The 25,559-nt window shown below is 47.4% G+C and overlaps 1 pseudogene; it reads right to left on the bottom strand.

The window, feature by feature from the left end:
- The window catches only part of LOC115644830, a 30,785-nt pseudogene extending 9,026 nt beyond the window's left edge, over positions 1-21,759 (bottom strand).
- Positions 21,760-25,559: the final 3,800 nt, after the last annotated feature.

The following is a 25,559-nucleotide window of genomic DNA, read 5'->3' as shown; positions in this document are numbered from 1 at the left end:
GGCGCTGGGGAAAGTCGGTGCTTATGCCAAAAGCTTAGGGTACTGGATCTAGCTTCCCTCTCCTATCACCATCTCCCCTGTGCTGAGGGAGAAGGGTGTCTATGTACTGCCCTCCTACAGACAGCACCTCTCGATTGGCTGGAGAGAAGGGAGCCCTTCCCCATTTTACTCAACAGGGCTCCTGGTCCAGGGCCCTTAAAGGGATACTGCCCTGGGTTTTTGCTCCCCTCCAACTATAATTCTCAAGGACCACTTCCTCTCTTCCACTACTAGGCCATTTCCTGGATGTTTGTTCATTCCAGCTACCTGGAATGGGCTGTTCTGGTCCTGCTGTGCTCTTAAAGGGCCATTACACAGCCATTGCCTTGTCTCTGTCTAGAAGACTTCAGTAGACAGAGTTTTCAATATGGACCACTACACTAACATCAAGTTAACTTGCCAAAAATACATGCTTATTCTATTTCTCTGGTGCCTTTGACCCAGACCCTCAAACATATTTAGGCACCTAACTACCTTTGAGAGTCTGGCTCCTGTCCCTAGAATCTGGCCTAAACAAATCAGACCATTGTTAACATTTTTATATTTTTAAAGTTTTCTCAAGTGTGGCAGGGTTCTGGCTAAATTCCCACATGGGTAATTGCAGTGATGCCTGCTTACTTAACATCCCTTTAGTGGATTCAGCTGCAGAGGGTATTCACTTTTCCAACTGGCATGCATCATTGCTGGCATAGAACAGCAGCTGTTTTCCACCCCAGAGGTGGCTGCATGTCAGCAATGGGGAAGCGAGACAAATATACGAAGGGCAGGTTCTGCTCTTGATTATGTGGGTGGAACTCCCATTGACTTCAGTCAAGGGGGGGAATAACTCACAAAAAAGTCACCAAGTAAATTCCAACAGAGAGTAAATTACAACTGCAAACACTTTCCTTGCACACTGTAATGTCTATGGAGCAGTGATGTGTTAAAATGGCAATGTGTTGCAGTGTGACTGTGTGGCTCACTGGCTCCCCATGGAATGTCCTGACAAAATCAGGGACAATCTCAGAGAAGATACAAACCTTCGATCACTCCCCTGGGGGTTTGGTTAGAGGAAACTACTATCATCCCACATTAGTGTTTTTAATCATAGGCATTAATGCAGCAGTACTCTCTAAGGGCCTAACCCAAAGTCCACTGCATTCAGAGACAGTTTGTCCATTGACTTCAGTGGGCTTTAGATCAGGCCCTAATAAAACATAATTATTTCTCTGTATTATTGTAGCACCTAGGAGCCCCCAAGGGTGAGGTTTGCTTCACAGTCTCAGATTCCATCTCATGGTGATGAGCCCAGCACAGACAGATATGACTCAGTGTGGTGGGGCTTAGGCACTTTTTATCCAGAAACCACCAAAGCGGAGGTGAAAAACCAGCTTCCCAACTGAACGGTTTACAGCAGCTGCCAAGCTCCGGGTCAGGGAAGAGCAGACGAGGACCAGATAAAGTAGAAAAGCCTTAGTTCAATACAGCTAGTGAAGGGTTTGGTTCTGGGGGAGCTGACTGAGAGAAGCAGAAGCTCCTATTAAACAGCGAGTGAATTAAAAGATACTCATCTTCCTGCTGCTGAATGTCATTTTGTTTATGTCAAACATAGAATATTAGGGTTGGAAGAGACCTCAAGAGACCATCTAGTCCAACCCCCTGCTCAAAGCAGGACCAATCCCCAAATGGCCCCCTCAAGGACTGAGCTCACAACCCTGGGTTTGGCATGCCAATGCTCAAACCACTGAGCTTCCTTCCACCACAAGATACTACTAGCATTTCCAGCCAAATAAAGTCTCACACAGTTACTGGTGTTTCTCAGGTGAAACAGCAAACATAGCTCTTCCTGCCACCTCAACCTCCTCTATCTAGGCCAGTGGTTCTCAAAGCCGGTCTGCCGCCCGTTCAGGGAAAGCCCTTGACTACAAACATGACCAGGCATAATGCTTACTACTTTGAGTTTCCCACTGATTCTACCAGACTATGCCTGGCTGGCGGTGATTGTTTACAGGATCAGCCCCTAAGATTAGCTACCTTGTCTAATCTTTCCCTCTCAGGGGCTTTCATAAGGTAACATGACAACATTTTCTACACTATTATTTATCTTGTGAGGCCCCAACCAAGATCAGACCCCTGTTGTGCCAGATGCTGAACAAACCCATAGTGAATGACAGTCCATGCCCTGAAGAGCCTGCAATCTCATTAGACAAGACATAGACTCATAGACTCTAGGACTGGAAGGGACCTCGAGAGGTCATCGAGTCCAGTCCCCTGCCCTCATGGCAGGACCAAATACTGTCTAGACCATCCCTAATAGACATTTATCTAACCTACTCTTAAATATCTCCAGCGATGGAGATTCCACAACTTCCCTAGGCAATCTATTCCAGTGTTTAACTACCCTGACAGTTAGGAACTTTTTCCTAATGTCCAACCTAAATCTCCCTTACTGTAGTTTAAGCCCATTGCTTCTTGTTCTATCATTGGAGGCTAAGGTGAACAAGTTTTCTCCCTCCTCCTGATGACACCCTTTTAGATACCTGAAAACTGCTATCATGTCCCCTCTCAGTCTTCTCTTTTCCAAACTAAACAAACCCAATTCCTTCAGCCTTCCTTCATAGGTCATGTTCTCAAGACCTTTAATCATTCTCGTTGCTCTTCTCTGGACCCTCTCCAGTTTCTCCACATCTTTCTTGAAATGCGGTGCCCAGAACTGGACACAATACTCCAGTTGAGGCCTAACCAGCGCAGAGTAAAGCGGAAGAATGACTTCTCGTGTCTTGTTTACAACACACCTGTTAATGCATCCCAGAATCATGTTTGACGTGACATACACAAGATGGGAGAAAGGAAGTATCATCCCCCTGTTACAGAGAGGAACTGAGATTGGAGCCTGATTTGTCAGAAGCACTGAGCATTCACAGCTCCCATTGACTTCATCTGGAGCTGTGGGTACTCAGCCCTCCTGACAATCAGGCCCCAGGTGACTCAGCTCTCCTGAGTCCCACTGCAGGAATCAGAGCTACATCTCAGTGGTGGTAGCCTTACCATCGCTATGGGCAACATACCCTTTCCTTACCAAAGTCCTTGAATCAAATACCAAGAGTGCCCTAAAAAGAGTGGACTAAATTATAAGATCCTTCTTTGAGCAAAGCTGGTATTGAACTCAAAGGGAGTTCTGTTCCTTTAAAGTCCATGCAAGGTGGCCTATTGTCAGTCACCTGCAAAGAGAACAACAAAACACCCCAATCGCACGTTGAGTTTGGTCTTACCAGCAGGTACTCAAACCACCCTGCCCCCATCCTCCAGTCCAACCCCAGGTCCTTGGTGAGAAAGCTGCCAACGTTCTGGCGCTCTCTGTTGAACATGAAGCCCACAGCTGCTAGCCCTCATGTTGGCATCTACAAAAGGAACCCCCGTTCTTCCTTCTGCCGGGACAAGAGACACAGAGTAGGGATGCAGGATCTTTACTCTATCAATTGTAATCAATCTGCAGCTGCGTATATATGGATATCTACTTGGATCAAGTGAGTAGAATCCAAACCCATGTGTAACATAAGAGATAGAACCCTCTTAAATGGAACAGCCCCATACAATTTAATAGAGATGATAACACTAGGGTTCTATAAAAATTAAATAGGGCTCTGTAGAAAAGGGCCTTGCAATGGGAAATCGTTATGATGGAGAAAATGATGGATAGTCTTATACCAGGGTCAATCAGATCTTACAGCGTATAGTCACCGTGTTTTCAGTTTGGGCAAAATAAAGAGAAAACTATGAGACTGAGCAAACACAGATGGGCCTTTTAAAGGTAACAGTATGAAGGGAAATATAAGGCAGCTGGTTATATCTCTGCAAGTTAAATCAGGTGGTGTTAGTAGGGGAGATATAAGGAAACTCTTTTATAGCAATGGATACGATTTATTCTGCTTGTGTGGAAATGTGAATTTATAAGGTTAATGTTAAGAAGGACAAACATTGGTATAAGTTCATGAGTTCATAGATTTTAAGTCCTGAACGGGTGACTGATCGGTTTGAATGAATATATTTTCTATTCATGTATGGTAATGACAAAAAAAAGTTTTAATGAAAAGAAAAGAAAGGATCCTAAAGGCCTACAGAATTCAATGGCGGATTAGATCTATTTTATAGGTTTGTTCACTTTCCTATAGAAAACTATAGCTGGCATATTAGTACGTAACATTAAACTCTACAGGAAGGATTAAAAACATGCAGAGGTTATCGTGGTCTATGAAATTCTATAGGACTTTTCCATCAGGGCAGAACTGTAGCTCTGATCAGACTGGCTTCTGCCACTTGAGCTGAAAGATAATCAATGAGTCGCATCATCCCCCTACTCAGAGGTGATGAAAGTAAAGGAAATCCCGATACAACGGCCTGCAGCTAGCACCTTCCTTCTCACGCCCGCACCTAGCATCTTCCCTCTCAGGCCCGCACCTAGCATCTTCCCTCTCAGGCCTGCAACTAGCATCTTCCCTCTCACGCCCGCAGCTAGCATCTTCCCTCTCATGCCCGCAGCTAGCAACTTCTCTCTCATGCCTGCAGCTAGCATCTTCCCTCTCAGGCCCGCAGCTAGCATCTTCCCTCTCAGGCCCGCAGCTAGCATCTTCCCTCTCAGGCCCGCAGCTAGCATATTCCCTCTCACGCCCGCAGCTAGCATCTTCCCTCTCATGCCTGCAGCTAGCATCTTCCCTCTCAGGCCTGCAGCTAGCATCTTCCCTCTCAGGCCCGCAGCTAGCATCTTCCCTCTCTCTCCCGTAGCTAGCATCTTCCCTCTCACGCCCACAGCTAGCATCTTCCCTCTCAGGCCCGCAGCTAGCATCTTCCCTCTCAGGCCCGCAGCTAGCATCTTCCCTCTCAGGCCCGCAGCTAGCATCTTCCCTCTCACGCCCGCAGCTAGCATCTTCCCTCTCAGGCCCGCAGCTAGCATCTTCCCTCTCAGGCCCGCAGCTAGCATCTTCCCTCTCAGGCCCGCAGCTAGCATCTTCCCTCTCACGCCCGCAGCTAGCATCTTCCCTCTCAGGCCCGCAGCTAGCATCTTCCCTCTCAGGCCCGCAGCTAGCATCTTCCCTCTCACGCCACCAGCTAGCATCTTCTCTCTCACGCCCGCAGCTAGCATCTTCCCTCTCAGGCCCGCAGCTAGCATCTTCCCTCTCACGCCACCAGCTAGCATCTTCTCTCTCACGCCCGCAGCTAGCATCTTCCCTCTCACGCCCGCAGCTAGCCTCTTCCCTCTCAGGCCCGCAGCTAGCATCTTCCCTCTCACGCCCGCAGCTAGCATCTTCCCTCTCACGCCACCAGCTAGCATCTTCTCTCTCACGCCCGCAGCTAGCCTCTTCCCTCTCACGCCCGCAGCTAGCCTCTTCCCTCTCACGCCCGCAGCTAGCCTCTTCCCTCTCACGCCCACAGCTAGCATCTTCCTTCTCACGCCCACAGCTAGCATCTTCCCTCTCAGGCCTGCAGCTAGCATCTTCCCTCTCAGGCCCGCAGCTAGCATCTTCCCTCTCACGCCCGCAGCTAGCATCTTCCCTCTCACGCCCGCAGCTAGCATCTTCCCTCTCACGCCCGCAGCTAGCATCTTCCCTCTCATGCCCGCAGCTAGCATCTTCCCTCTCACGCCCACAGCTAGCATCTTCCCTCTCAGGCCCGCATCTAGCATCTTCCCTCTCACGCCCACAGCTAGCATCTTCCCTCTCACGCCCACAGCTAGCATCTTCCCTCTCTCGCCCGTAGCTAGCATCTTCCCTCTCAGGCCCACTGAACGCCCTCCCCACAGACACCACACCGCTGAGCATGGGCGATCAGGGAGGGAAGCAGCTCTGTGCAGCAGCATCCCCTGGCTGACTCTAGTTTGGATAACTCCTGCAATGTCCTGCTCCACACCGCTGAATGCCCTCAGGGGAGGATGCAGGCAGAGTGAGGAACCCAGGGATCAGTATGGATACCGCAGCACACCATGAGGGGCTTCTAGGAGCTTTTCTCTCCTTTACACTCCCCCAGTCACAGTCAGCAGGTGCAGGCTGCCTTCTGGGCAAGGAAGCAGAGATAACCATCGGGGCCTAAACATGTCCTCTCTGGTTCAATCTATTTAGCTTTAATCCATTGCATTTACCTGTGCATGTACCTCCAAGGGCAGAACTTGGCCTTTAGCATCTAGGACCTTGGGCCTGGGAGGTGCTCAGTGGCTGCGGAGTGCTGCTAGCTTTCCTCCACTCACACTGAAGTCAAGATAAGGCTCTTTATTGCTAAACAGAGTCTAAGTTACAGAGCCGGATTCTGCTCTGCATTACACCAGTGTAAATCTGGCTGACTTCCCTCAGGACTGACCCCCACGTAACTGATCAGAGCCTGGCCCCCAGTTTCGACTGACTTTTCCAAGCATCACATAGCTTGGGATCTTTCTTCCAAGGCACCTCTTTACCCTGCAGTCCTGTTGGGGAAATGAACTAAGTGTCAGGAACACCAGCACTGATATGCATAAGGAATAAACAAAGCCACAATGACAACATGAGAAGCCATAGTAGCCACTACAGTTTGGGATCAGGCCAGCCCAGCGGCTCTCTTGGTGATCCTCAGGGACCCACAGTGATTACAAATTAGAGTCGAAAGCAAAATTCCAGTTATAAATACTTTCTTGGGCCTGCTCCTGCTCCCCTGAAGCCAGTGGGATCGTTGGCTAGGGGAGCAAGGTGAAGATCTAGATTATTTCAACTGAAAATTAAAAAAAAACAAAAAAACCAGATTCCCTTTGTACTCTGTGCTTCGTTTGCTATTTGCTTTTCTCTCAGCACGGACAGAGAAAACCCACCAGTCAGTGCCATACTCTGCTTCTCTTGCCTTACTAGCATGAGGCTGCAGGTCTGGGAGTGCAGATACGGTAAGGGAACTGTATGCCTAGGCTAATTCTTTTCCCCTCATCTTGATTTTTTTAAATCTCATGATGCCCTTCTGCAGCCTTCGTAAAACCAATTCTTTAAACTTAATAAAACCTAAATGTTGGGTTTAAACTAATTGGTAGAGTTGCAAGATATTCAGGGCAGGAAACTCTCTCTGTGTTTGTATAGCACCGAACACAATGGCATGTCCATTTCAGTTTGGGCCTCTAGGTGCTAGAACAATAATAAGAACGTCCCTAAGTGGAAGACAAGGTCGGTTGCCTATGTAAGGCCCACGGTCCAAACAATCGGATCATAAAACCCCTTTGGTATCACCAAGGCTATTAAAAGGCAATGTGAATGGAAATTGAAATTAACGCACCTTTAAAGCGTGCTCCTTAAACTCACCTTTCAATAAGAAAATCCTTGTCCCGTACTTCAGGGCCACAAATCGGAAGTATTCCCTCCAAAGGAGTTCGAATATGACCCTAAAACACATCAGCCATGTCTCCATTTTTGCCTTTGATCAATGTGAATGCTGGGTGAAATCCTGAGCCCACTGAAATCAATGGGGGCTTTGTCACTGACTTCAAACGAGCCAGGATTTCACCCACTGCTTACCTAATGGCAGTCACTAACAACATCTCGTGTTTGATTTAAATCAGGCAGCTTTGCAAACATGGTCATGTTACCAGCCCAGGCACAAAATCTATCAGCCTGACTTTTATCATGAGGATTAAAATAGAAAATGACCTCACTGAACACAGTTTGCAGATCCCTTTCCAAACCCTACTCCAAGGCTTGAACAGCACCACTTCCAATCTGCTCTTCGCTGGGGTTCAAAGCTGCACTTCTGGGAGGTGCTGAGGTCCCGACTTGGCAAAGCACATACATATTCTTAAGCACATTCCTAAGTGCTCTGCTGAAGGAGGAAGGGTTTAAGCATGGACCTCAATAGGAGCTGAAGGCACTCAGCACCTTTCAGGAGCGCTCACTAACTAGCAGGATCAGGTCCTTGGTGCGCACAGTTGCCTGGTATGTAATGTCAGCTGTTAGCCATGCGCAAATAGCCGATTTTATAAGCCATGGCTCCTGGACACTGAGACCAGCATCAACCCCTGGCTGGTCATGAATGTTCTGCTCATCTGATGTTTCTGCTCACAAGATCTCTCTGGATGTCTGGCTTAGGTTATAGGCCAGGACACTGTGCCAAATGCTGAACAAGAAAACTACAGTCACGTAAACAAAATAAAATAAACCTCACGCACTTATCAGATGGTTTGTTTTCAGCAGTGTTACCTATTCCAGTGATTGGCATCTGTTTAGCTTTTACATCATTTCCTTTTGCACACACTTGGAAATGTTCATCCTTACAGTATCTGTGCTGTACATTTGCTGGATATCCAAGAGACAGGATTGGAAAAAAACAGGAAAAAACTAGCACATGAGTTTTGGAAATTTGTAACTTGTTTTTTTTTTTCAAGTTTTGGCCAGCGCGAAATCACTCACCAAACTATTTTGAATCCAAATTTTGAATTTCAACAAAGAAAGACAACACTGAAAATTTCTGACAATAAATTTTGTAGATGCTTTTTGTTTTTTTGACCAGCCAGAGAGCTTGCTAACATTTTTTTTAAATCACAAAAATAGAAAAATGATTTTTTAAAACATCCACAGTACTTTTTTTCCTATCTTCTCAACCACATCTAGAGTTAGGCCCTGATCCTGCAGACACACATGCATATACTTAACTTTACAACTGTTAGTAATGCCACTGAAATCCATGGGACTACTCCTGGTATAATAGCTAAGCAGATGCATAAGTGTTTGCAGGACTGAAGCCACAAACTGCATGTTAAGGGTCTCAGAAACTAGGGTGATAGGTCTGATAAAGAAGGCAGGACAGACAGATTTTATCTGATTGTATTTCCAATATGGGGTCAAATCCTGCCCAGGTTACTGACATGAGAAATTTCATTTGCTCCAGAATGATCTTGTTTGTTAATTATTATTTGGTCTTACTTATCTCATTATTTGTACAGCATCTTTAGGAAGGATGAAAGAATCACTTTATAATTATTACTTTTTATTAGTAACCATTATTTCCTCATAATAATAATAATTGCTGATCATTTCTACTTACAAGACACCCAACGCCTCTTGGTCCCCAATGCAATCTAACAAAGCCAACTAACCACTATTAGAAACAGAAGCTCAAATGAGGCCCAGCAGCAGTCAGAGGGCAGGTGAGGTGACACTAACGTTAATCAAAAACAGTAGTCCTGACTCCTGAATCATTTCCTCTTATAGCCCCATCTCCAAACTAGATGCAAGTATACATTTCAAAGAAAGAAAGCCATGGTGATCTGGTTGTGTCCTACCAGTATGTGCTCTGATTTGCAGTTCTCTCTTTTTCATACTTCCGGATTTGCTCATAAATATACCAGGGTGAAATACAGCCTAACTCCAACCTGCAAACACAAGGAAAATGTTTAAAAAGCCAGAACATTATAAAGGAATAAGATCTTTAGGCACATACAAAGAGAAAGGAAGGACTGCCTTGTGGTTAAGATGCTGGACTAGAACTCAGAACACCTTTGTTCAGTTCCCATTTCTGCCACTGACTCCCTGAATGACCTTGGTCAAGTCATGCAATCTCTCTTTGACTCAGCTTCACAGTGGTCGTGATAATCCTTCCTTCACAGGGATAAATTCATTCACCTCTATGATTCCACAGTGATGGGAGTCATCGAGTACCTAAATGGGTAACTTTAGACAGGTAAGTTTGAAAATTCTGCCCTAGGTGACTTGCCCAAATTAATCAGTGGTTTAGGAATTTAACTAGTGAATCAGTGACAAAACCAGAAATGGAATCCAGAACATCAAATTCCCAGTCCTCTGTTCCAGCCATTGGAAAACACTTCTTTGAATACAAGTCTATCTATGGTACTTATATGGCCATGCTGATTCTGGACACAACAGTGAAAACCGCAGGGATTTGAGAAGTGCTTTTATACCTTGAATTTATATGAATTTTATTTGAATGCATCTTGACCAGGCAGTCAGTGGAGCTAGTGGAAATGTTTAACAAGTTGATGAATTTTGAAAAAGCATGGAGAAATTTTCCAAAAAGTTTTCCCAAGTTTTTGACCAGCTCAATATTTCTATCTGCGAAGTCAGTTCGTAGCTGCAGGAAAATGTGACTGGCTGGAATTCTATTTGGCCATTATTATTTTATCCTCCAAACGCCATCCCACGGCTCTTACATACACAGAGAGGTGACTGATGTTGCTCTGGAGCATATAGTACAGCATGAGCAGCTCAGCACATGGACCATCCTTATTCCATTTGGAAAGCACTTAGCTCATTTTGCACGCTACCAAAAATAAATAATAATTCATGCAAACAACATCCTGTTACAAAGGGAAAAGAACGAGGAGCCCTTCTGGCACCTTAGAGACTAATAAATTTATTTGGGCATAAGCTTTCATAGGCTAAAACCCGCTTCATCAGATGCATGCAGTGGAAAATACAGTAGGAAGATATATACACACATATATCTTGCCATACTAACTCTAACGAGACTAATCAATTAAGGTGGGCAATTATCAGCAGAAGAAAAACAACTTTTGTAGTGATAATCGGGATGGCCCATTTCCAACAGCTGACAAGAAGGGGTGAATAACAGTAGGGGAAAAATTAGCATGGGGAAATAGGTTTTACTTTGTGTAATGACCCATGCACTCCCAGTCTTTATTCAAGCCTAATTTAATGTTACAAAGTAGTGGCTCATTAAAGTGCCACTAGGTGGCACCAGTCTTCACAGATGGAATATAGATCCCAATTTGAAAAGGAGAAATACCAGATTTTAATAACTTCCATTGTTATGTGCAGTGCGGTAATAGCTGGTTTGGTCCGAAGACATTAGAGAGGGTAAGCCTGAAATCTCGTTTCTTTCACCAACAGAAGCTGGTCCAATGAAAACCGTTGTCTCACCCACATTGCCTCTCTAGATTTTAATAAAACACAAGAATGTTCCTAGAACAAAAAAATGCTTCGATTGCAGTTTGGTCAGGGAAATGGGAGCCTTTAATACTGGTAATCCTGTACCTGACTGTTTGCTAACTGATCAAATACTTAACACGCCCCCCTCAAAACCCAGTAAACATAAGGACAAATTTGGCTCTGTTATGCAGCGTAAATCTGGAGCTAACTCAGTACCTCCCAGGATCAGGCTTATTGATCCCTACATAAAAAAGTAACATGTCTTTAAAAAAAAACACAGATCAGATATTCTAATGTCCTCTGGTTGCTTTGCACCACTCCTGCAGTGCAGGGTGGCCATAAACCCAGCAGATCTGGCCAGTTGAAGACGGCCTCTGCCTGGCTTCCAGGCCACCGCTTGATCTCAGATTTCAGTACAGTGAGCACTGCCCCAGCATTTCCATTCCTCAGCAAGCCCCTGCGGTAACAACAGTCCCTTGTGGGCTGTCAGCAACTGGCATGCTGTGGAGCAGCCCTGAGGCTATTCTGCTTTGCCCTGGGGCACTGAACCAGCCACTGAACATAGGATCGGGGACAGGGGATACAGGTATTTTACAGCTGCCTTTGCATCCCACCCTCAATAAGCTGAACCAAGGGCATCTCAGCCACAGATCTATGCTAACCAAACTTGATGTTTCAACAAACAAATGAAATCAAGGAAGAATATTTACCACAGTGCAAACTTGGTGGAATAATCTATTCCTATCAGTCCATTTTGAGTCTCCTTGTAAGATGCCACCAGGTTCTATCCAAGCAATAAAAAAGAAAAAAAATTAAAACCTTATATAAGCAGCCTGCAAGTTATGCTTTCCTGGATGTGTGAGACAGATATTTGTGCAGGGCAGTGCTCCCTCTAGTGACTGTCTAGCAGCATTAGTCTGCTGTCAAATTATTTCCTCTGATGCACAATATTTAATGGCCCCAGTAATTTTTATTACAGCTCCTAGATTATGTGTAATAAATTCTGCTTCCTGCTTTACTTTGTAGTAGACTTTTACAAGCGCAATGGTAATATAGTCTCATTGATCCCTACTGGGAGTGATCAATCAACGAATCTGAATCAAGGACTAATTTCCAAAAGCCAATTGCTGCGATAGCTGATGGCCTGGCCCCTTGATCATTTGGATTTGAGGATCAGATTGGAAGCAATTTCTTTTGATTTTTTAATTGCGCCATGGCTGCAGGTAAAGGGTCACATCCTGATCTCCACTACACCCATGCCACCCAGATTTGCACTTCTAGGGCCAGATTCTCTGGTTCCACATCATCAAAGTGGGAATAAAAGAGTGTGCTAGGGATCCTGATTTTTTGTCTGGTCCCCAGTTCTGGTGCATGTTACAGCAGCCTATGGGCTGCTCTAACTTGTACTGGGCTAACAGTGACCAAGTGAGTACCAGTACCATCAGCTACACAAAGCCACAGTGCATCACGCTCCAGCCACTTCTCCCAACCTGACATGGTCTCTGTGCTGGAGGCTGAGGGGGTATAAGGGTCAGCTGTGATAGCTCTACACCAACTGGAAACCCAACCTGAGTAAGGCGGACACCTAAGGGTTGATCCATAATAAGTAGCACCACCATCATTATATGAGTTTGAAAAAGACTAAGATTGAGCTAATCTTCTCCGACCTGCACAGGAAAAATGAACAGATTTGCCCATTATTTGTCTCAGAAACACGACAGCCGCCATCCTGACCAACCCCTGGCCCCTGCTGAGGTGAAAGCAAAAACACCTATGGCTTGGGCTAAAGATCTAGCTTCTCAAGATGAGAGCTGTAACAGACCCATATCTCTGTGGATTGGGCACAGAGGGGGATATCTACCCCACACTCAGCAGCAGATTAGATAAAGATATTCTGGTTTCTTTACCAACTAGTCTGTGCTGGGGCCTGGTGCACAATAGACTACACAAGAAAATCATGTTGCACTGATGTCATGGAGTACACAGGGTCTTAGTCTAAATCTAGGCAGTGACGCCTAGTGGATAGGGCACTAGTCTCTTCTTGGCTCTGACCTGCTGGATGACTTCAAACAAGTCACTTTTCATCCCTGTGCCTCAGTTTCCTCATCACCGTGGAGATGATGATGCTGACCTCCTTTGTAAAGCATTTTGAGATCTATGGAGGAAGAGTGCTACACAGGCAGTAAGGAAATCCTACTGGGAGCTGAAACTGCTGCCTGCCCCGCTGGAGTATCATTGTGACAGGAGGAGGTGGGGGAGGACACTGGCAAGAAAATGCACTCACCTACCGTATCCCAGAAATAATGCTGCAGCCTCATTAAGGCCTCGGTCTCTCCTCTGCTGCAGGGGAAGGCTGTTCGTGGATCAGTCAGGGGATCTGCGGTGGAAAACAACAGCTTGTTAGCATGAAAACGAGCCACTGGAGGCAGCTCAAACATAGGGAGCTCAAAAACCAAGGCAGAGTTGCCTTTAGGGCTATGGGTTTGAGTCTAGCTGAGTCAATATGGAAACAATAGTCTCTGTAACAAGTGACTAGGAACTCTCCTCTATGTAACCCCTTTAAGTAGCAGGGCCGCAAATGAGAGCTCCGAGTCTCCTAGCTTTGGAAGGTGCTCTACTCCAGGCGAAAGAGACTTATGCTTTTAGAACATGCATGTACCATGTTCAGTGCTCATTGATGGCCCATCCAGCAGGAGGATGTCACTACACACATTCCGAGACGCTGGCAGAGGTGACAGTGCTTTATCCTTCTATCCTGCCATCCAGGGGTCTCCAAGCACTTACCACTGGGAATCTGAGTTCCATTTCGGCAGCTCATCATACACAGCTTTCCAGGGATTAATGTGAATGTTCTCTGACTTATGGCACAGCCATTCTCAGTAATGACGTGAGGTGGGGCTAGTCTCTGCTCTCAACCAACACGCATTCTGCTCCCCTTTCCTATATGTTGCTCCATGTGTATATAAGTGAAAGCTAAACAACATTAAGATCTTTCCTTTCAAAACTGAAGTTAATTTCGAAAGTATTTCATTTTTGGTTGACTGTTTTAAATTGTTGGCAAATCTGTACATTAATGCATAAGTAGCCAAACCATTTACAGATTTTTCCAGTTACTTAGATTGTAAATTCCTTCAAGCAGGGACCATCGGTTTGATCTATGTTTGTAAAGTGCCTAGCACAATGGGGTCCTGGTTCTTGCCTCGGGTTCCTAAGTCCATAATAATACCAATACTATTACTAATCAAGTTAATAAATTTAGCTTCAAAACTCTTTATAATTCTTCCCTTTTAAAAATAAGTAGACAGAGGCAGAACAACATGTAGCCCACATGTTCAAGAGTGGTTACTAGTTTGGGATGCTTCCATTTTGGGGTGTTCCCCATGCAACTCCTTGAGATCTGATATGCAGAGTTGTCGAGCACCCTCAGCTCCACCTGAATTCAATGGGAGCAGCAGCAGCTGAATTGTTTTGGGGCAACGTTTTTCCACCGTTCTGTCCAAACTCCTCAGGCACGGGGATGCATCCGTCTTCTACCCCTGGGGCCAGAGGCTTATCTGATCTGGCATCTGCACAGTGGGACGGACTTTGGCGTGAGCCTCCACTGCTTTTCAGAACTGGGTATAGACATCAGGCAACCTGCGTGTATTATAGCAGTTAGGACTGCACAAGGAACAGGCCTTCACGGCTTTCTCCACACAGCAATATACTATCACAATGCAGTAAGTCTTTGAAGGGGCAGGGTGAATATTTTAACTGTGAGCGTGTGACCTTAGGAACCTTTTAATGCTTACTTGTAAAGAGTCCAATGTTCTGTCAGCAACACCAATCAGGCCTGACAAACTCGCTACACCAAACACGTTGTCAGAGTGTTTATCTATATAGAATGCTGTGTGAGGTATCAAATGAAAGTTGCTGATACACTGCCCATTAATATAATTGTGAACTGTATGTACAAAAACTGTATGAGGAATACTACATATACATATATATTACGCTATCAAGTCTGCAACCAAACCAAGGGAGAAACTGGTTTCTTCCAAACAGGAGGAAAGGTAGTTATCTCGCAGTCCCTAATGTACGTTAAGGAAGCCCCATTTGGGCTGAGGGCCAATCTCTGTTACCAGAAAAGCAGCTCTGGGGGATACCTCTGGCAGATATGGTAAAATGGGGGGGGCAGATGAAATTATCTGGATTTCCCCATTTCCTCAGCACGGGAGTGTGGGAGGGAAGAAACCATCAGTGCGGGGCTCAGAGAGCAGGTTTGAAAGAAGCCAGGGCAGCTCTGCCAATGCAAACTCAGGCTGCTCCTATCTAGCCACTACATTCAGTGCAGGGGGCTACTCTGAGCACAAACGGCACTCACCCCACTGCCTCATGACCAAGCTGTGAGCAACAGCTCAGCCCTGCCCTGTGGGCAGTGCAATAATCCCAGCCATGTGAGCACCAGGGCAACATGGGACAAACAAAGAAGCAAAAGGACCAAACTAGGGGGAGGAGAAAACAATAAATAAGTAAATGCCCCCCTCATCACTGGTGCACATAGGTCAACAGGCCCCGCCCTGACCCTCTCCTGTGGTGCAGGTGGGCCAACAGGCGCTTCCTCTTCTCTCCCCATTGGAGCAGATGAGTCAACAGGCCATGCCCCTTCCCTCCTATGTGGTGCAGGTGAGCTAAACAGCCCCCCACCCCACACTGGTACAGATGAGCCAAGAGGCCCCTTGGGCAAAGCCTCAGCTGTTGTCATAACTCCATTAAAGACAACAGAGCGATAACAATTGACACTATCTGCGGATCTGCCCCCGAACTTGCAGTGAATGCAGTGGCAGAGTGGAGATTGGGCAGCACCCCCAGGCACAGAGTGAAGGCAGAGACCAGCCTACCTGGAAATGTGTCTGAATGGCAGGTCATCCCGGTGATAGAGAGTGGATGCCCAGAAGGTTTGGATCTTCACCCCGTGCTGAGCGCACATCCGCTGCAGCGCCTTCTCCACGTCCAGCTCCTCTTTCGTCGCCTAGCACCAACGGGGACAAAAGCAGTGGGACTCTCTTCTGTCTGTGCACCCAACATGCAGCTGGACGCACAGCTGAGTGCGTCTGGGGTGCCTCATGCACACTGAGCCCCGCTCCTATGTCCTCCCCTTTGCCAGATTTGGCTTTGGCCTCAATCTCTTGCATCCCTCCCATTAAGAGATGAGCACAACCAAAATGCCGACAATTCCTAAGACGTTATATCCTGGGTTTCATTTATTAGATCAACACACATCAGCTGTACCCAGCTGCCCCTCGACCTGTCCACTATTACAGCCTGATCCCGCACCCCGGGTAGCCAATGGGAGTCCACAGGCCTTGGAACAAGCTCTTAGTTGGCCAATTTCTTGTAGGCATCATAGCAGAGTTGGCTGTTGGGAAGGAATTTGAAGAAGAGGAACAGTTCGAGGAGGGCAATTCATGTGCAGAGGGCAATGTGGCAAGAGGCATAGAGGACTGGGTCAGTGGCCCACTGATATCCAGGGGACTCTTTCCACTCACTGCAGTGGGCTGTGCCCCATGCCCAGAGAGAGTTGCAGGATGGATGGTCGAGTCAGGCACCGTTTGTGGAGTCAGGAGTCAATGTGACAAGATGGGGTAAGTAGGGAGGGCACAGCTGTGACAGACCTTAAACTCAGGTTAAGCTGCTTGTGCTGGGTGGATTCATGGATTTTTAAATCCAGGTTAAGGCAAAGGCATGAAATTCTGGCTTTCCCAAGGGCTGTGGCTAGGGTTGCTAACTCTGACTGAAGCTATTCCGGGAGATTTTTTTTCTCCAGCATGACGTAGTGTCATTTCCTTAAAATATCCTATTAACATCTCCTGGATTGCTTTCAACAGTCAGCAGGTGATCAATGCCGATTCTGGGAGACTCTAGGCCAATCCTGGAGGGTTGGCAACCCTACCTGTTGCTGTGATTCAGATTGGTGGCTAGGGACCTTGCAAGTTTCCAATAGCCACTAACAATTAGCTCACTGAGGATAAGCTGACACGGCCCCCATCAGTGCTCCAAACCATACATCTGGCTCCCTCCTCAGCCCTGTTCTGCCCTCTGACACATAGTTGGGCAGTTCTGATTCCAACCAGAGGGCAGTGGTGGCCCCTCCATGCCAGCCAGTTCATCATCCTGACACTTCTACTTCTCTGACTGCAGGAAACTACCCTGCTGCTCCCTCCTTCACCGTGCAGCTGCTACATCAGAGCAGTCAATTCCTTATTCTCCCGTTGAGCTCCTCCTCCAGATCTGCTGCACAGAAACTGGTGAGCTCCACTTCTGCCAACGGAACAACATCCCACCATCAAGACGAGTCTCTCCTCTTTTGCTTCCTCACCGTTCTCTGTCTGAATGCAGGGGTGCCCTCACTGCCACCACTTCCCTATACGCAGCTACGCTGGGCTCTTTGCTGGGGTCTCCTTGCTCCCGCTGCCCCCTGCCTGCCTGCCTGCTGGCTCCCAGTGTGAGCAAGGAGCCAGGGCATGGCAGCGTGCGCCCATCATTTCTGCAGTTCGAGGGGCACAAGGCAGTTTCCAGTTGGAGGGAGAATTTTGATCCACCCTTGAGTCTCAGCCCAGCTCTGTCCACCAGCATCCAGAACCTGCTTTAGAATCATAGAATATCAGGGTTGGAAGGGCCCTCAGGAGGTCATCTAGTCCAACCCCCTGCTCAAAGCAGGACCAATCCACAACTAAATCAACACAGTGCCTCAGAGTGGCCACTCACAACCAGCACCCTGTATCCTGTGTCCCCTATTGGTCACCCACAACTGACTCCCATCAGCCACTTGGACCTAAGACCTCCCTGGGAATCAGCCAGCTTCCAAAGGGTTAATGACATTACAGTAGCAGAGAACATCTATGACGCTGAATTCCCAAGCCAGGCAAGTCCAATACTGCCTCGCACTAAAAGGTCTTGCCAATTTTATGCTGAGCCAACATGGGCCAAACCTTTCCTTTACCTCTTCATGGAAAGCCACAGCAGCCACGGTGCCCAGCTGCATAATAAGATCATGAACCACATCTTCTGGATGCCCTTTCCTTACCACCAAATTACTGCGGACACACAAAATTGGAATGAATTAGGCTTGATACTCTTATTCATTATTATTATTTGTATGACCATGGCGCCTAGGAGCCCCAGTCATGGACCAGGAGCCCACTGTGCTAGGCTCTGTACAAACACAGAACAAAAAGATGGTCCTGCCCCAAAGAGATTGCAGTGTAAGTATGAGACAAGACACACCAGTTGGATACAGCCAGAGAGAGGCAGGAGCATAAAAAAAGAGATAATATTTATTATTGCCTTTCTTGTCCTTTCTTCTCCTTTCCCCCATTTTCATCTGCACATGGACCTCACTGTTTATGACCTGTTGAATGCAGACTGTGTGGGACAGGGTCAGTGTCTGCAATTGTATTTGTGAAGCACCTAACATGCTTTTGGGTACGTGGGGGGAAAGATTAATTTATTAACATCAAGCAAATACTTAATTGTTTTTTTTAAGTATCTGTTGAGCTTACAAAACTGATCCTGCAGTTCTCACAATTTGGGGGCTCAGTGGTTTGAGCACTGGCCTGCTAAACCCAGGGTTGTGAGCTCAGTCCTTGAGAGGGTGATTTGGGGCAAAAATCTGTCTGGGGATTGGCCCTGCTTTGAGCAGGGGGTTGGACTAGATGATCTCCTGAGGTCCCTTCCAACCCCGATGTTCTATGAAAGCAGTGCAATGACCCTGGGTAGCTCCATCATAGTTAAAGTGATACTGTCAGGACTTAGGAATTTCCATACTAGGTCAGACAAGGGTCCATCTAGCCCAGTATCCTGTCTTCTGACAGTGGCCAATGCCAGATGCTTCAGAGGGAATGACCAGAACAAGCAATCATCGAGTGATCCAATTTAAACTCAATGCTTAGGTTATGCAAAAACACTGCTATAAGAAAGGGCTTGGCTGGGTTTCAGTGGGGGGCACAGAGAGACATGTTGTGGAAATGGTTGTTCCCTTCAACATGGACTTGAGAGATTTAGGCCTGGGGAGGCACCACTATGCACTGATCTAAGGTGAAGGAGAGTTACGATCTGGTCTGTTAATACTATGGCATTGAAAGTACATGCCAAATACTAACAGATGGAGCATAGGTCTGAATGTTCTTAAAAACCAGAGACCCTTGCCATGTGAGCTAAAGAAGAATCTCTTATCTGCAGAGATGTTAGGTCTTATATGTAACCTTTGTGAGTCAGTAAGACACCATCATACCTGTTTGAGCAATTCTGATTCTCTCCAGTACAGGCCAGTGGCACATACACATACTGGCCAGTTAATTACCTTTGTTATGGATTCTAATTACTCCTCCTTAAACTAGCATAATCCCTTTCACAGACTATAGTGTATTGCAGACCTAAAGGAATTCTTCTGTTGTTGTGTTCCACAACCTGTCACCACTGCAAGCCAGCTGCTGCATATTCTGCTACCCAAGGACTAACATTATCTTGCTGTGATAATAACAAAATTAAGGAAAAGGTGCTTGGAAGAGTTTAGATTCTAATAACTTTCCCTGACCCTCATGGACAAGATTTTCTTGAGGACTGTGTTATCAGTGGTATACCACCAAGCTATGGGCTATACAGAAAGCCATGGCCCATGTTGCTCTGGGAAAACATTTTTCATACATCAAGGGCTCAAGCCAACCACGAGATGAAACTCCCTAGGGATAGAAAGGATGGTCCAGTGGTTAGAGCACTGGCTGGACACTGGGGAGACCAGTGTGCAACTCCCTCCTCTACCACAGATTTCTTGTTACTTAGCCAATCTGTGCCTCAGTTTCCATCTATAAAATGGGGATAAACGTACTTCCCTACCACACAGGGGTGTTGTGAGAATAATTACTTTATATAATGTAAGGTGCTCAGATATTATGGTAATAATAAAAGAACCTTAGATAGATATCCCATAACCGCTGACCATGAGTTTCTTGCATAATCGGAAACATCTGTTGCTGGCTGTTGCCAGAGACAGGCTATTGGGCTAGCATGGGAATTCCTGTGTTTTTACGGTACTAGCAACATGGTTGTCACTAGCATTGCTTGCTCCATAGGACAGACAGGTTTTAAGGAAGAGGAGGTGGAAGAATAAAGTGGGTTAAAAAATAAAACAGACTCATGTTTATGACAAACCCCCTCTGTACCTTCCTTTTTCCTTGAGTGTTTGCCTTAGATCCTTCACGCTTTCCAGTAAAAATCTGAGTTGATGAGGCCCAGTCTTTGGGAAACCATAGTAATAGGTTCTTAGGTACTGTATTGGATCAAAGCAGTAGAGAGGAATGACATAGTCTGCGTTATTCTGAGCCCAGCGTAGTACCTGGAAATACAGAGAGGAGTAGTTAAAGATGTCAGTGCACCACGTGTTCTCTTTCTGTACAGCAATTCAAAGCACCATTTCAATTTTCCTTTATTCAGACTCGCAGTGAAAAAGGAAGACATGCAACTGGATATTGTACTATAGGTTTATTATATTATAGGGTCTCTCTCTCTCTCTGTTCCAGGGCCTGATCCTGCACAGACTTTGTAGGCAAAACTCCCATTGATTTAAAAGAGATCAAGATCAGAGCCTCAATGTGTCTATCACCTTGCTATCTAGGTGCCAGCTATAAAAATTAGACTTCCTCAAAGGGGCTTACACAGCACGGCGGTGAAAGGTAGGTATGTCCATGGCTACTGAGTCAGTAATCACATCCCCACAGAAGTGCCTCAAGGCTAACTGGGGAATGCTGCTATTCTCCAGTCTCCTCGTTCCCATGCACAGAGCTGGAACCCTTCATCGCAGTTACCACGGGCCCTGGAGGCAATCAGGCAGTGACAGGGGCACTCTCCCATGCCATCCCCACTCTTGCCCTGGGCTGGAATCTGCTGGACTCTCAGACCCTCTGCTGGCAGGAGGAGAGGTTAAAACGTGGCCCTAATTTAACAGGCTAAAATGTGTGGGCAGCATCCAGAATAAGGGTCAGGGACAGGGTATAGGGAATGAAAGTCCCTTTGGCAATATTTGTAATAGGGGTGGTGCTATCTCCAGAGCCCTGGTCAAATTTCCAACCTGGGCAATTGCCACTGGCCTCCCTAAATTCCCCGCTTATCACGCAGGACACTGCATTGACACTTGGGTTCCTAAAGCTGGTAGCATTGTGCCGCTCAGAGCTCTGCCTTTCACCTCCAAAGATCCCTACAGCTCCCACCCCTGCCTCCCAGGGGTGACGTTTGCAATGTGCTTGGATGGCCAGTGCTATAACAAATACCGGGCGCAAGACATGAGATTGCCAAAGAACCATCCCAGCTATCCTAACCCCTGGATTTCCTGGGGCAATGCAGATTATTATTATGCACGGCTCATTCCTACTGTCTTCAGGGACACCAGAGAGCCTCTTTTCCCACCCAACAGGCCCTACTACCCCGTCAGCCCCCTCGCTGCCCCCACCCCCACCCCAAACCCTACCGCCGGCTCTGCCCTTGTGGCCTCAGCAGCAGGCGAGGGTCCCCCAGCCCGCTCATGCCCCGAAATTGGCGCCCCAACCCCCGGCTCTCAGCAGCTTTACAGAAAGCCACGTGCGGGCAGCACGGAAAACAGCTGCAGCGCACCCTGGGGCCGGGCTGCCGGCGAGGCCGGGAGGGCTCAGCACCCAGGGAGGGGGTGGCCCAGCCCGGTGTCCGGGGGGCTGCAGCAGCACCCATCGCCCCTAGCCTGGCCGGCGCCGCCTGCCCCCACCTCACTGTAGTGGTAGCTCAGTTCGTTGTGCAGCAGGCAGATCACCGTCCTTGGCGCGGCCCCCGACATGCCGCGGGCAGCACCCTCCTGCCCGGCCCATGGCTGCCCGGCTGGGAGGAAGAGCCACTCCGCCTCCCGGAGCCCTGGCCAGGCCCCTGCCACTGCTGTGCTAAGGCCAGCCCCTGCTCGGCGTGCCCCGGCCCACTGCAGGGACGGGGCAGGGCGACACACAAGGGGCCGCGGGGCCCAGGCTCAGCAGCCCTGGCTCGTTCCACCCAGGGCTCCCACCTGGTTCCGACAGTTACCCATCCGGGGCCTGATTTCCAGCTGTCCTGAAGGTCGGACCAGCTGCCTCTCAGTGCCTACATGCAGATAGTATCAAAGGGGTAGCCATGATAGTCTGGATCTGTAAAAGCAGCAAAGAATCCTGTGGCACCTTATAGACTAACCCATGTTTTGGAGCATGAGCTTTTGTAGGTGAATACCCACTTCGTCGGATACATGCAGATAGACACTCTGAGCCCCCAGGTTTTCCCATTCTGGCCTACAGCTACCCTGGCCCCACAACACTGAAGGCCCACATAGCAGGGCCACAGGGTAGCTCTAGTCTAATGAAGACTGGGTTATCTGAAACTCCCAAACAAATCAATCAAATCAAATATCCCAAGCAGAGATTTTCCCCAGAAAAAGAAGAGCCAGAGATCCCATGAAGTCCCCTATGAGGTTTGCTCCTGCTATTGACCTTGGGCAGCAGTATGAAACCTTCAGAGATGGATAGCTACACGGCAGCAGTAACATACACCAAAGCATTCTCTGCTCACATTGACAGCCTGGAAAACAGACTCAAGCTATGTCTACACTGGCCCTTCTGTCGGTATAACTTACGTCACTCGGGGTTTGAAAAAACATCCCTCTGAGTGACATAAGTTACACTGACAGACGTGCCAGTGTGGATAGCCCTATGTCGGAGGGAGACGCTCTCCCGCCTACATAGCTACTGTCACTTGTTGGAGGTGGTTTAATTATGTCAACAGGAGAGGCCTCTCCTGTTGGCAAAGAGTGGCTACACGAGCAATCTCACAGTTGCATCGGTACAGCTGTGCTGATGGACGTTCACTAGCGTATTCATGGCACCAGAAAGAGAAGACATTGTGCTATCTGGAGGACATCCAAGGGATGGAGTCCCTTTTTCTCATCATTCAGGCCCTGCAGTCTCCATATAGACCTCATCTCCACAGCTCAGAACAGAATGCATATTAGGGAACGCTTTCAGCAGGTTCCTGGCAAGTTTTCAAAGGTCAAAGTTTGGGTACCTCTGTGATGGAGCATCCCTGATTAAGGTCCTGTGTACGGCCTTAATATTCGTTGTCAGCTACGACTATAAACCAATCCAAATACTAGCTGCCTTGAATAATCCCTCCCCTGCTCCCACCTTCCCACCGACAGCCACTGGGCAAAAATCAAAGAGGCCCAAACTTACAACAAACAAAGCCCCACATTTCGGTAGGGTCACTGAAGGCTGGCTCTGCTGTGTTACCACTATGGCCTTTACTTAGGGCCGCACCAGGGAAAGCCGGGCATAGTCTAAGCAGGCAAGCTGCCTGCTGACCTTCCAGGAGCGGGAGGAGCGGGAGGAACCTGCAGCTGGTTCTCTTTACTCATGCTCTATACTCTCCATTTCCTCACCCTCATGTCCTGCCCTGACACTAAGTGGCAGGATCTGTTACCACTTATTGAAGGTGAGGAACCCCAGTGGGCCAGCCTATATTCCACCTTGGTTCTACAGCCAGCCTGGGATATTAGTTGGTGGCTCCTTTATGGAGCCATGAGCATGGGCATGTACCTGGTGTGGTTCACTCATGTTCCCAATGCCTGTCCATTTTGCGGCATGGGGGAGACTCTGGCGCACGTTTACCTTGAGTGTGCCAGGTTGCAGCCCCTTTTCCAGCTCCTCCTGGACTTACTTTTGCGTTTTTGGATGCACTTCTCCCCTCATCTTCTCGTATATGCACACCCTATCCAGGTCATGAGGGTCATGAGACCCTCTCATCAGCCTCCTTCTAGTGATGGCCAAAGTGGCGATCTACAACACCAGGGCAAGGATGTTGGCTGATGGGGTTCTCTGTGACCACGGGTCCTATTTCCAATTCTCTCTCCGTTCACGCATCCCGAGTTCCTCTGGGCAGCCTCCGCTGGCTCCCTCGACACCTTCGAGGAGCAGTAGGCGCTGTCTGGGGTTCACTGCTTGGTGTCCCCTTCCGGTTTCCTACTTTTGACCCTTTGACCTTCACATCTGTCCTTGTTATTTTTTCTGCTCTCCCCTGTAATTATTTGAGCTCAGTGGATTCTCCCCAGAGGCTTGGGGAGGGTCCTTTAGCCATGGGTGGGCGCAAACCCCAGAGGAGAAGTGGGAGGAAGCGGGCCACAGAGAGCCTGTGGAGCTGCTCTAGTATCTCCTGCTCCCTTATGGAGAGCAGTGGATCAATATAGCAATAACAGATCTTTGCTCCTGCACCTCGCGCCTCACTCCTAGCCCTCTGCTTTGTTTCACCCCATCCAGAGGTGCATCACAGTGGCATGGATTCCCCAAGTCTGGCCTTTGTATGCACAGGACCTTATTGCTTCAGGCTAGGGGGCCTTGATAAAGATTTGCCCTGTAAAGCAGAACCCATTGGTGTATAGGCCAGCTTCCTAGGGAACTCACCAAATCGTTATTAAAGCTTGTTAAAAGCAACTGATCACTACTGAGCATCAATAGCGTCTTTTATTCCTATCACTAATAACTGTGATTGGAGTCAAGGGCTTGCCTCATCCCATTGCTTCTAGGGTTCAGCTGTGACACCCATTGGTGACACATCCCTTACTCAGAGTCCAGATGACTCACAGAATTGTTCTCAAAGTCCATTTTGCATTCAACATTTATACTTAGTAACAAAGGGATTTGTGCAACACTCCTTACCTACCTCACTGGGTGTTCAGCCAAATTCCTCCCCCCCACCTCGAGGGGAACTTCACTGGCACCAAGGGTTAGGATCATAGACTGGGAGGGGGACCGGGATGCGGAATCCAGAAAGTGAATTGCAGCAGTTCACCTGGGCATCTGGCCTTAGTCCTGAAGTTTGGAATGTTCTATTGATTCAATTTTTCCAGTGGAGCCCGATCTTGATTCCTGGATGCTCCAGAGAAATGCTAGACTGTTGTGACACACAACTTGCATCAAGCAGAGAGTCCTTGTTTTGTTTCCATATTGAGCACCAACTCTTCCAGACCCTCAAGATCCTTAAAAAGCTCTTTGCAGTGGCTGGCACAAGGAAATGATACTGATTTTCCATGTGACTCATAATTCCCTAGTTTCCTTCTTTTCCCTGCATTGCCATATTATATCCCTATATACGAACCACACTGATTCATCTCCCACAGCTCAGATTGGAAAAAAAAAAGGCAGAGCTGACAGCTAGTTTTATAAATTCATCCATTTAAAGCAACACTGTCAGGTAAAGAATCGTATATTGTGGACAAGTGCATGTCTCTCCCTATGTTACTAATAGCACCATAGGTAATTAGAAGTGAAGGAGTTTTAAAAATCCAGTTTACAAGTCACTGTTTAGGCTCTGTTTATATTTCCCTCAGTTTAGATAATAACAATAAATTAAATTGGTTTCACTTTTGTTTACAGGCCAGTTCTCAGTGCTCCAATCTTTGGGTTGCAAATGTAACAGTCAAGGGAAGGCCAGTACTTGTGATCATGACACCACCTAGTGGCTTATGCAAAGTAAGCAGTAGTGGAATAAGAGGGAAGTTCCTCTCCTGGATCAGGAACTGGTTAAAAGTCAGGAAATAAAGGGCAGGAATAAATGGTCAGTTTTCAC

Source organism: Gopherus evgoodei, chromosome 2 (assembly GCF_007399415.2).
Source record: "Gopherus evgoodei ecotype Sinaloan lineage chromosome 2, rGopEvg1_v1.p, whole genome shotgun sequence".
Taxonomy (NCBI): domain Eukaryota; kingdom Metazoa; phylum Chordata; order Testudines; family Testudinidae; genus Gopherus; species Gopherus evgoodei.
The sequence above is the reverse complement of the archived record's forward strand: the minus strand, read 5'-3'. Positions and strand labels throughout refer to the sequence as shown.